This window comes from Schistocerca piceifrons, chromosome 3 (assembly GCF_021461385.2).
Source record: "Schistocerca piceifrons isolate TAMUIC-IGC-003096 chromosome 3, iqSchPice1.1, whole genome shotgun sequence".
NCBI classification, from domain to species: Eukaryota; Metazoa; Arthropoda; class Insecta; order Orthoptera; family Acrididae; genus Schistocerca; species Schistocerca piceifrons.
This window is the reverse complement of record NC_060140.1, coordinates 948,657,702-948,669,550: the sequence shown is the minus strand read 5'-3', so window position 1 is coordinate 948,669,550 and position 11,849 is coordinate 948,657,702. Positions and strand designations below refer to the sequence as shown.

Sequence of the window (11,849 nt, the reverse complement as noted above, 5' to 3'; positions counted from 1 at the left end):
AGGATGTGTTCAGTGCGAAACTTGTTTTCAGTGATGAAGCAACATTTTTTCTTAATGGTGAAGTGAACAGACACAATGTGAGAATCTGGGCGGTAGAGAATCCTCACGCATTCGTGCAGCAAATTCGCAATTCACCAAAAGTTAACGTGTTTAAAGTTTACGGCCCCTTTTTCTTCTGCAAAAACAACGTTACAGGACACATGTATGTGGACATGCTGGAAAATTGGCTCATGCCACAACTGGAGACCGACAGCGCCGACTTCATCTTTCAACAGGATGGTGCTCCACCGCACTTCCATCATGATGTTCGGCATTTCTTAAACAGGAGATTGGAAAACCGATGGATCGGTCATGGTGGAGATCATGATCAGCAGTTCGTGTCATGGCCTCCACGCTCTCCCGACTTAACCCCATGCGATTTCTTTCTGTGGGGTTATGTGAAAGATTCAGTGTTTAAACCTCCTCTACCAAGAAACGTGCCAGAACTGCGAGCTCGCATCAACGATGCTTTCGAACTCATTGATGGGGACATGCTTCACCGAGTGTGGGAGGAACTTGATTATCGGCTTGATGTCTGCCGAATCACTAAAGGGGCACATATCGAACATTTGTGAATGCCTAAAAAAACTTTTTGAATTTTTGTATGTGTGTGCAAAGCATTGTGAAAATATCTCAAATAATAAAGTTATTGTAAAGCTGTGAAATCGCTTCAATCATTTGTAATAACCCTGTACTAGCCACACCCCTATTCAATGTACTTTGGCTGTTGAGCATTGTGTAGAATTAGAAAAGACTGACTTAAGCTCTGGTTTCAGTCTCCCGCTCCCGCAGTGTAACTAGACTAGACGCCGAAGCAGCTAATTCTTACAGAGAAATACGGGATGTCCAGAAAAGGACTCCCTGATTTCAAAATTAAATATTTCGAAAACAAAGATCGATAGAGGAATGCAGTAAACGGTATGTTTATTGTGAAAGCTGTAAGAAGTTTGTACAACAGTTTGAAATAATAGTTACAAAAGCTGCTAACAGATGGTGCTGTAATCGCCATACGTAATGAATAGTATAAATAGTGATCCGAAGCCCAGAGCGATCAGTTCCACTATTGAAACGTGAAAGGAGGCTAGCGTACCGAAGGAAGAGATTAAAACCATGTACTCCATTGAACAACGCGTTTTTCTGGTGCTAGAGTACCACAGGTTAGAAGAGCGTCCTACGGCAACAAGGCGACGTTTTCAAGCACGATTTAATGTTCCAAAAGGACCCGATGCGAAAACCATCCGTACGCTCTTCGCAAAATTTCAACGAACAGGCAGCGTAGCTGATGATCTAGTGGGGCATGTTGGCCGCAAGCAAACCGCAGTTACGCCTGAAAATATCGCCACAGTTTCTGGAATTATTCAGCAAATTCCAATGTCATCCGTCCGTAGAATTGCATCTGAGACTGGTTTGAAGCGTTCCAGCACGCAGAAAATACTGAGAAAGAGCCTACACATGTTTCCATTCAAAATTCAAACGCACCAGGCCATACCCGTACGAGCTGTGCAACAAAGGGTTGCCTTTGCTAATGAGATGCTCACAAGGATTTGATGTTGACTGCATCTGGTTTACAGATGAAGCACACTTCCACCTGAATGGACACGTGAATAAGCAGAACTGGCGATTTTGTGGTTCCGAAAAGCCATATTGGTGTGAAGCGAAACCCCTGTATTCTCCTAAAGTTACTGTGTGGGCTGCAGTATGCAGCAGATGCATTATTGGCCCTTTTTTCATTCGAGAAACGGTCACTGGTGCACGTTACGTTGCAATTTTGGAACAATTTGTCGCCACACAGCAAGCGTTAGAGGATCGACCAGGTACTGAATGGTTTATGCGAGATGGAGCTCGACCACATCGGACCGAACAAGTGTTTCGCTTTCTTGAGGAATACTTCGGGAATCGAGTCCTTGCTTTGGAATATCCCAAATTTACTGGTGCAGGTATGGATTGGCCTCCATATTCGCCGGATTTGACTTCCTGTGACTTTTTTTTGTGGGGCACAATGAAAGACATGGTCTGCCCGAAGCATCCCGCCACGCTGGATGAGCTTGAATCGGCGATCTCTGTGGCATGTGAATCCATTTCGGTTGAGACACTACGAAATGTGATGGCGAATTTCATTCTTCGTTTGCGCCACCTCTGTAGTGCCAATGGTGAACATTTTGAAAACATTGTGATGTGATTGTTTGCAAAGATTGTTTTCGTACGATTATTTCACTTATGTATGCTGATATGAGCTGTACAGCGTACAGCGCCATCTGTTAGCAGCTTTTGTAACTATTATTTCAAACTGCTGTATAAACTTCTTACAGCTTTCACAATAAACACACCGTTTACTGCATTCCTCTATCGATCCTTGTTTTCGAGATATTTAATTTTGAAATCAGGGAGCCCTTTTCTGGACACCCTATATGTGTCTAACGTAATTTATCTACACTGTCTGTGCTTGTGCAGAGGGGAGGATTGGAGGGGGGGGGGAGGGGGAACGATCTGCTTGTGAATATAATTAACTTCCACTTACTAAACTCATCATTTCTCCAACCAAAGCCTGAGAGTTTTCAATGCTGTCTGTAGGCTGAGATGATGTTTGGTAATGTCTAGTACTGTGCCAGGATAGTTACGTCATCGGTGTGTATGGCTACCATCACGTGGTCGTGGAGGCTTAACACGTGGGATTCCAGTATACTTCGTCGAGGTGCTCCCGCCTGTTTACCATGCAGTATTGGCTGTTTACCTCGAATCTCTGGAAACTTCTGTCAGCGAGACATGAGTGCATGACACCTATGAAAGCGAGCGGAATTCTAGCGCCGTTCAATTTGCATATGAAGCTGTTTGCCAAATACATTCGGCGGTCTAGGAAAACAATGCTTCTAGTCCTTCTTTTGTCGTTGTCGTGTGTTATGCGTACTACTACACGGAGAAATTGTGTTGTGGCGTGGTGATTCTGGAATTGGAATTCCGCTGGGCTCAGCACTTCGTTGTTGATGCACTGCCATGTGAGGCGCTCCTGAATTATTTACTCAACAACACTGCTGGAAGGGCTCAGCTGGATGATGAGTGAGTAATTTTGTGGGAGAGAGTTGTATTTTCCTGCTTTCCTGAACATCAGGACCTTGGCCACATTCCAGTGCGCAAGGAAACTGTAATGTTTGAGGACAGCATTCTTGATGTTTGTAAAATATTCTAATCATACATGAATGAGCTGGGTTATGAATGCCATCTGGACCAATTTCTTTCCTGGGATAGGTTACTTGATTATTAACAGGATACGCTTCGTTTTACGTGACTGTATGCTGGTTAGTTGTAAACATCATGTCTCTTGCAGATACATTTGGTTACATAGCCGTATATAGAGTGTGTATAATATCTCTTTGTTAGCGGTTGCTTGCCGAAAATATTTGTTATTCGAATTCAAACAGTTTCGCAATATGTACGGCGATGTATCATAAGTCACAGCTGCAAAATACTAACGCAAATTCTTTACAGACGAATGGAAAAACTGATAGAAGCCGACCTCGGGGAAGATCAGTTTGGATTCCGTAGAAATGTTGGAACACGTGGGGCAATACTGACCCTACGACTTATCTTAGAAAATAGATTAAGGAAAGGCACACCTACGTTTCTAGCATTTGTAGACTTAGAGAAAGCTTTTGACAATGTTGATTGGAATACTCTCTTTCAAATTCTGAAGGTGGAAGGGATAAATACAGGGAGCGAAAGGCTATTTACAATTTGTACAGAAAGCAGATGGCAGACTCGAGGGGTATGAAAGGGAAGCAGTGGTTGGGAAGGGAGTGAGACAGGGTTGTAGGCTATCCCCGATGTTATTCAATCTGTATATTGAGCAAGCAGTAAAGGAAACAAAAGAAAAGTTCGGAGTAGGTATTAAAATCCATAGAAAATAAATAAAAACTTTGAGGTTCGCCGATTATATTGTAATTCTGTCAGAGACAGCAAAGGACTTGGAAGAGCAGTTGAACGGAATGACAGTGTCTTGAAAGGAGGGTACAAGATGAACATCAACTAAAGCAAAACGAGGATAATGGAATTTAGTCGAATTAAGTCGGGTGATGCTGAGGGAATTAGATTAGGAAATGAGGTACTTAAAGTAGTAAAGGAGTTTTGCTATTCGGGGAGCAAAATAACTGATGATTGTCGAAGTAGAGAGGATATAAAATGTAGACTGACAATGGCAAGGAAAACGTTTCTGAAGAAGAAAAATTTGTTAACATCGAGTATAGATGTAAGTGTGAGGAAGTCGTTTCTGAAAGTATTTGTATGGAGTGTAGCCATCTATGGAAGTGAAACGTGGACGATAAGTAGTTTAGACAAGAAGAATGATGAAGATTAGATGGGTGGATCACATAACTAATGAGGAGGTATTGAATAGAATTGGGGAGAAAAGGAGCTTGTGGCACAACTTGACTAGAAGAAGGGATCGGTTGGTAGGACATGTTCTGAGACATCGAGGGATCACCAATTTAGTATTGGAGGGCAGCGTGGAGGGTAAAAATCGTAGAGGGAGACCAAGAGATGAATACACTAAGCAGATTCAGAAGGATATAGGCTGCAGTAGGTACTGGGAGATGAAGAATCTTGCACAGCATAGGGTAGCATGGAGAGTTGTATCAAACCAGTCTCAGGGCTGAAGACCACAAGAACAACGGCGATGTAAGAAAAAGCCTCAGAATAATGGTTTCTTTTCGGTACTACAGCGTCGACCAGTGATGTGTTTTATAATCAATCCCAGAGACGTTGTTCAATTTAAATTGATAATTTGTAATCTCTGATTCAGTCAGCACAGATACGTGACCTTTCATTTCTTTAAACAAAATTTAGAATATTTTAATCTTTGTCAAGCATTTTATGTTTCAGATATTTCCTTAATAAGTAGACGACAAGCCTTACCTTATGGTCTTTGGTTTTATGTATCATACTTTATGTATCTCACTAAGTAACTTAAAACACCGTTATTTCACTTTTTGCGTTTTACTTTTGTACAAGACCAAAACAGGAAATTTGGAAAAATAAGTTTTTCACACCATTTCACTTCTTCACATTTCCAAGATAAAATATTTGTTTTCATATTTGCAGTATTATCAACTCAGTCACACACAACGTATTGCTGTCGTGATCCATGTTGGGTCATACGACAAATAAGATATTAGGACGAAATAAAAATGTCAACCCAACGTTGTAGTAGTTTAATTATACATCTTTTTCATATTTTCATTTTTACAATTACGTTAATAATGGTGGAAAATGGAATCTTCCAGCAGTCGCTGATCTTCGTTGAAGGTGTCACTCCGGCCCCTGTTCTTTCAATATGAAACACAAAATATTAACATTTTGTAAATATTTCACAGTTTGTAATGAGTAAAAACCATTTAATTATATTTTAAAAGAAATATTTACATTATAGATAGCAGTGTGACCGAAAACACGTCACACTACTTAGTCTATATGATTTCAAATACCGTATGTCTGATGTAGACGTGAGGTGCCTAGGCAACAATTGCGAAGTTTTGTTTGATGGGCCAAAACTGCCCTGAAAGAGTATTCTGCACCTACATCTACATCTACATACATACTCCGCAATCCTCCATACGATGCGTGGCGGAGGGTACCTCGTACCACAACTAGCATCTTCTCTCCCTGTTCCACTCCCAAACAGAACGAGGGAAAAATGACTGCCTATATGCCTCTGTACGAGCCCTAATCTCTCTTATCTTATCTTTGTGGTCTTTCCGCGAAATGTAACTTGGCGGCAGTAAAATTGTACTGCTGTCAGCCTCAAGTGCTGGTTCTCTAAATTTCCTCAGCAGCGGTTCACGAACAGAACGCCTCCTTTCCTCTAGAGACTCCCACCCGAGTTCCTGAAGCATTTCCGTAACACTCGCGCGATGATCAAACCTACCAGTAACAAATCTAGCAGCCCGCCTTTGAATTGCTTCTATGTCGTCCCTCAATCCGACCTGATAGGGATCCCAAACGCTCGAGCAGTACTCAAGAATAGGTCGTATTAGTGTTTTATAAGCGGTCTCCTTTACAGATGAACCACATCTTCCCACAATTCTACCAATGAACCGAAGACGACTATCCGCCTTCCCCACAACTACCATTACGTGCTTGTCCCGCTTCATATCGCTCTGCAATGTTACGCCCAAATATTTAATCGACGTGACTGTGTCAAGCGCTACACTACTAATGGATTATTCAAAAATCACGGGATTCTTTTTCCTATTCATCTGCATTAATTTACATTTATCTATATTTAGAGTTACCTGCCATTCTTTACACCAATCACAAATCCTGTCCAAGTCTTCTTGTATCCTCCTACAGTCACTCATCTACATCTACATCGACATCTACATCTACATCCATACTTCGCAAGCCACCTGACGGTGTGTGGCGGTGAGTACTTTGAGTACCTCTATCGGCTCTCCCTTCTATTCCAGTCTCGTATTGTTCGTGGAAAGAAAAATTGCCGGTAAGCCTCTGTGTGGGCTCTGATCTCTTTGTTTTTATCCTCATGGTCTCTTCTCGAGATACACTTAGGAGGGAGCAATATACTACTTGACTCCTCGGAGAAGGTATGTTCTCGAAAATTCAACAAAAGCCCGTACCGAGCTACTGAGCGTCTTTCCTACTGAGTCTTCCACTGGAGTTTATCTATCATCTCCGTAAAGCTTTCGTGATTACTAAATGATCCTGTAACGAAGCGCGCTGCTCTCCGTTGGATCTTCTCTACGTCTTCTATCAACCCTATCTAGTATGGATCCCACACTGCTGAGCAGTATTCAAGCAGTGGGCGAACAAGCGTACTGTAACCTACTTCTTTTGTTTTCGGATTGCATTTCCTTAGGATTCTTCCAATGAATCTCAGTCTGGCATCTGCTTTACCGACGATCAACTTCATATGATCTTTCCATTTTAAATCACTCCTAATGCGTACTCCCAGATAATTTACGGAATTAACTGCCTCCAGTTGCTGACCTGCTATATTGTAGCTAAATGACATGGGATCTTTCTTTCTATGTATTCGCAGCACATTACACTTGTCTACATTGAGATTCAATTGCCATTCTCTGCACCATGCGTCAATACGCTGCAGACCCTCCTGCATTTCAGTACAATTTTCCATTGTTACAACCTCTCGATATACCACAGCATCATCCGCAAAATGCCTCAGTGGACTTCCGATGTCATCCACATGGTCACTGATGTATATTGTGAATGCAACGGTCCTACGACACTCCCCTGCGGCACACCTGAAATCACTCTTACTTCGGAAGACTTCTCTCCATTGAGAATGACATGCTGCGTTCTGTTATCTAGGAACTCTTTAATCCAATCACACAATTGGTCTGATAGTCCATATGCTCTTACTTTGTTCATTAAACGACTTTGGGGAACTGTATCGAACGCCTTGCGGAAGTCAAGAAACATGGCATCTACCCGGGAACCCGTGTCTATGGCCGTCTGAGTCTCGTGGACGAATAGCGCGAGCTGGGTTTCACTCAACGACGACTCCTTCCTGTACACCACAGCATCATCAGCAAACAGCCGCACATTGCTATCCACCTATCCAAAAGATCATTTATGTAGATAGAAAACAACAGCGAACCCACCACACTTCCCTGGGGCACTCCAGATGATACCCTCTCCTCCGATGAATACTCACCATCGAGAACAACTTACTCCGTCCTGGCGGGTTGCGGATGTGGCGTTGCTTACTGGTTCAGCGAGCCATCAGATTCCAGCCACCTCGGTAGGCTGTGTCCAAACGAGCGGGTGTCTGACCCCAGTGTGTGGCCCTACGAATAAGTGTTTGTTCCACAGGCCAGTTCCAAACGGGACGTTTACCGATAAGGTTTCCAGCAGTAATGGCACGCGGCGCTATATTAAGTGCTGTTGTTTATATTGGCCCTGACAGGTGTAGATTCTGATTTCTCAAGTTTAGTCAGCTCTCTTCTGCTGTCTTTGATGGCCTTTTCTCCATCGGCTCTGTCACTCTTCTGTCCGTATGACAGACGAAATATCTATCTTAAACTACACTCCTGGAAATGGAAAAAAGAACACATTGACACCGGTGCCAGACCCACCATACTTGCTCCGGACACTGCGAGAGGGCTGTACAAGCAATGATCACACGCACGGCACAGCGGACACACCAGGAACCGCGGTGTTGGCCGTCGAATGGCGCTAGCTGCGCAGCATTTGTGCACCGCCGCCGTCAGTGTCAGCCAGTTTGCCATGGCATACGGAGCTCCATCGCAGTCTTTAACACTGGTACCATGCCGCGACAGTGTGGACGTGAACCGTATGTGCAGTTGACAGACTTTGAGCGAGGGCGTATAGTGGGCATGCGGGAGGCCGGGTGGACGGACCGCCGAATTGCTCAACACGTGGGGCGTGAGGTCTCCACAGTACATCGATGTTGTCGCCAATGGTCGGCGGAAGGTGCACGTGCCCGTCGACCTGGGACCGGACCGCAGCGACGCACGGATGCACGCCAAGAGCGTAGGACCCTGCGCAGTGCCGTAGGGGACCGCACCGCCACTTCCCAGCAAATTAGGGACACTGTTGCTCCTGGGGTATCGGCGAGGACCATTCGCAACCGTCTCCATGAAGCTGGGCTACGGTCCCGCACACCGTTAAGCCGTCTTCCGCTCACGCCCCAACATCGTGCAGCCCGCCTCCAGTGGTGTCGCGACAGGCGTGAATGGAGGGACGAATGGAGACGTGTCGTCTTCAGCGATGAGAGTCGCTTCTGCCTTGGTGCCAATGATGGTCGTATGCGTGTTTGGCGCCGTGCAGGTGAGCGCCACAATCAGGACTGCATACGACCGAGGCACACAGGGCCAACACCCGGCATCATGGTGTGGGGAGCGATCCCCTACACTGGCCGTACACCACTGGTGATCGTCGAGGGGACACTGAATAGTGCACGGTACATCCAAACCGTCATCGAACCCATCGTTCTACCATTCCTAGACCGGCAAGGGAACTTGCTGTTCCAACAGGACAATGCACGTCCGCATGTATCCCGTGCCACCCAACGTGCTCTAGAAGGTGTAAGTCAACTACCCTGGCCAGCAAGATCTCCGGATCTGTCCCCCATTGAGCATGTTTGGGACTGGATGAAGCGTCGTCTCACGCGGTCTGCACGTCCAGCACGAACGCTGGTCCAACTGAGGCGCCAGGTGGAAATGGCATGGCAAGCCGTTCCACAGGACTACATCCAGCATCTCTACGACCGTCTCCATGGGACAATAGCAGCCTGCATTGCTGCGAAAGGTGGATATACACTGTACTAGTGCCGACATTGTGCATGCTCTGTTGCCTGTGTCTATGTGCCTGTGGTTCTGTCAGTGTGATCATGTGATGTATCTGACCCCAGGAATGTGTCAATAAAGTTTCCCCTTCCTGGGACAATGAATTCACTGTGTTCTTATTTCAATTTCCAGGAGTGTACTTAAAATGGCGACATTTTCCTTACTTGAACAGCATGCAATAATTCGTTTTCTGAATTTGCGTGGTGTGAAACCAATTGAAATTCATCGACAGTTGAAGGAGATATGTGGTGATGGAGTTATGGATGTGTCGAAAGTGTGTTCGTGGGTGCGACAGTTTAATGAAGGCAGAACATCATGTGACAACAAACCGAAACAACCTCAGGCTCGCACAAGCCGGTCTGACGACACGATCGAGAAAGTGGAGAGAATTGTTTTGGGGGATCGCCGAATGACTGTTGAACAGATCGCCTCCAGAGTTGGCATTTCTGTGGGTTCTGTGCACACAATCCTGCATGACGACCTGAAAATGCGAAAAGAGTCATCCAGGTGGTTGCCACAAATGCTGACGGACGACCACACGGCTGCCTGTGTGGCGTGTTGCCAAGCAATGTTGACGCACAATGACAGCATGAATGGGACTTTCTTTTCGTCGGTTGCGACAATGGATGAGACGTGGATGCCATTTTTCAATCCAGAAACAAATCGCCAGTCACCTCAATGGAAGCACACAGATTCACCGCCACCAAAAAAATTTCGGGTAACCGCCAGTGCTGAAAAAATGATGGTGTCCATGTTCAGTTACAGCGAGGGCGTAATCCTTACCCATTGCGTTCCAAAGGGCACTACAGTAACAGGTGCATCCTACGAAATTTTTTTGAAGAACAAATTCCTTCCTGCACTGCAACAAAAACGTCTGGGAAGGGCTGCGCGTGTGCTGTTTCACCAAGACAACGCACCCGCACATCGAGCTAATGTTACGCAACAGTTTCTTCATGATAACAACTTTGAAGTGATTCCTCATGCTCCCTACTCACCTGACCTGGCTCCTAGTGACTTTTGGCTTTTTCCAACAATGAAAGACACTGTCCGTGGCTGCACATTCACCAGCCGTGCTGCTATTGCCTCAGCAATTTTCCAGTGGTCAAAACAGACTCCTAAAGAAGCCTTCGCCGCTGCCATGGAATCATGGCGTCAGCGTTGTGAAAAATGTGTACGTCTGCAGGGCGATTACGTCAAGAAGTAACGCCAGCCATTTTAAACACGACCTACTCCAACCAGAAGCAACGTTCAACTGCCGAACGACCGCGAGGAGAAAGCTAACGGTTCAAGGTTAACACCAGTGTTGCCAATTTGCTCGCCAAAACTCTTCTGTTCCTCTGGCGTACGGTGTATCTTTACATTCCGAAATACCCTCGTATAACTTAAATTAATAATAAATACCTACTTCACTCTACAATGTACACTGCTGGAACAAAATAGTACATCCTTTTAGAGATTTCCAAGTCACCCAAGATTCATTGTTGCAACAGTGCATATGCAGACCATGAAACTATTACATTTACAGATCAGCAGCAAAACGGTTCTGATGTACCAGGTACCGGCCTATGCTGAAGCACCGATATTAGTATGTGGTGCAGCTTCCGCAGGCGGCAATGCACGCGCTGACTCGGCATCCAGTCGATCGTACAGATGGTGAATACTGTCCTGGGATACGTTATGCCACGCCTGCTCGACCTGTTCACGCACTTCTGTAAGAGTTGTCGGCTGACGAGTCACTTCTTTTCTTCTCTTACGCCACACGTGCCCATCAGAAGTAAGTCCAGAGATAGTGCTGGCCAGAGAAGTTGCCGCATGCCTTGCAGAGCGCATGGAGTTTCGCTGGCAGTAAGTGACCGAGCATTATCCTCTTGGAAAAGCATCGCCTTCCTGTTGCAAAAACGGCAGAAGAATGGGTCTAACAACATTCTCCAAAAACGATCGCTGGTTAACATCCCCAGCATAAACACCAAAGGTGAATGTGAGTTGTAGGTTATTGCAGCGCAGACCATAAGCCCTGGGATGGTGCCAGTCTGTCTTGGACGAATGCAAATCACTTGCGTGCTGGCAAGATCTACATTCATCTCTGGAAACCGCGACGCACCACTCCATCTTCAAAGTGAACCTTTGACAGTACCAGTCGAGCCGTGCACGTCGATGCCAGGGGCCGAGTGGAAGACGGGCTGGAGTTGTGTGTGTCTGCAGTCCCACTGCTAAAGTGCGCGTCGTTTACGACGGCGGCCGAATTTAGGTTCGTTCTGCGCATCTGACGTCACGAAACACAGTCATCCAATGAACAGAGAACGACGGTGCCAGAGCTCGAGTGCAGTGCAGAGCATGGACGAGTGTCTTCAGTTTTAGAAACTTTATTTAAAGTAATTGAACAAAAGCAATGTCTTAATAGCAGACTTTCTATGAAAGAATGTTTGGAAAAAGCATTCTTCATACCAATTGCTTCATATTCTATTAATTAATTAA

General features: G+C 45.3%; 1 protein-coding gene across 1 annotated transcript in view; it reads left to right on the top strand.

The window, feature by feature from the left end:
• The window catches only part of LOC124789259 (solute carrier family 22 member 7-like), a 155,098-nt gene that overhangs the window by 117,660 nt on the left and 25,589 nt on the right, over positions 1-11,849 (top strand). The gene's annotated exons all lie outside the window — the stretch shown is intronic.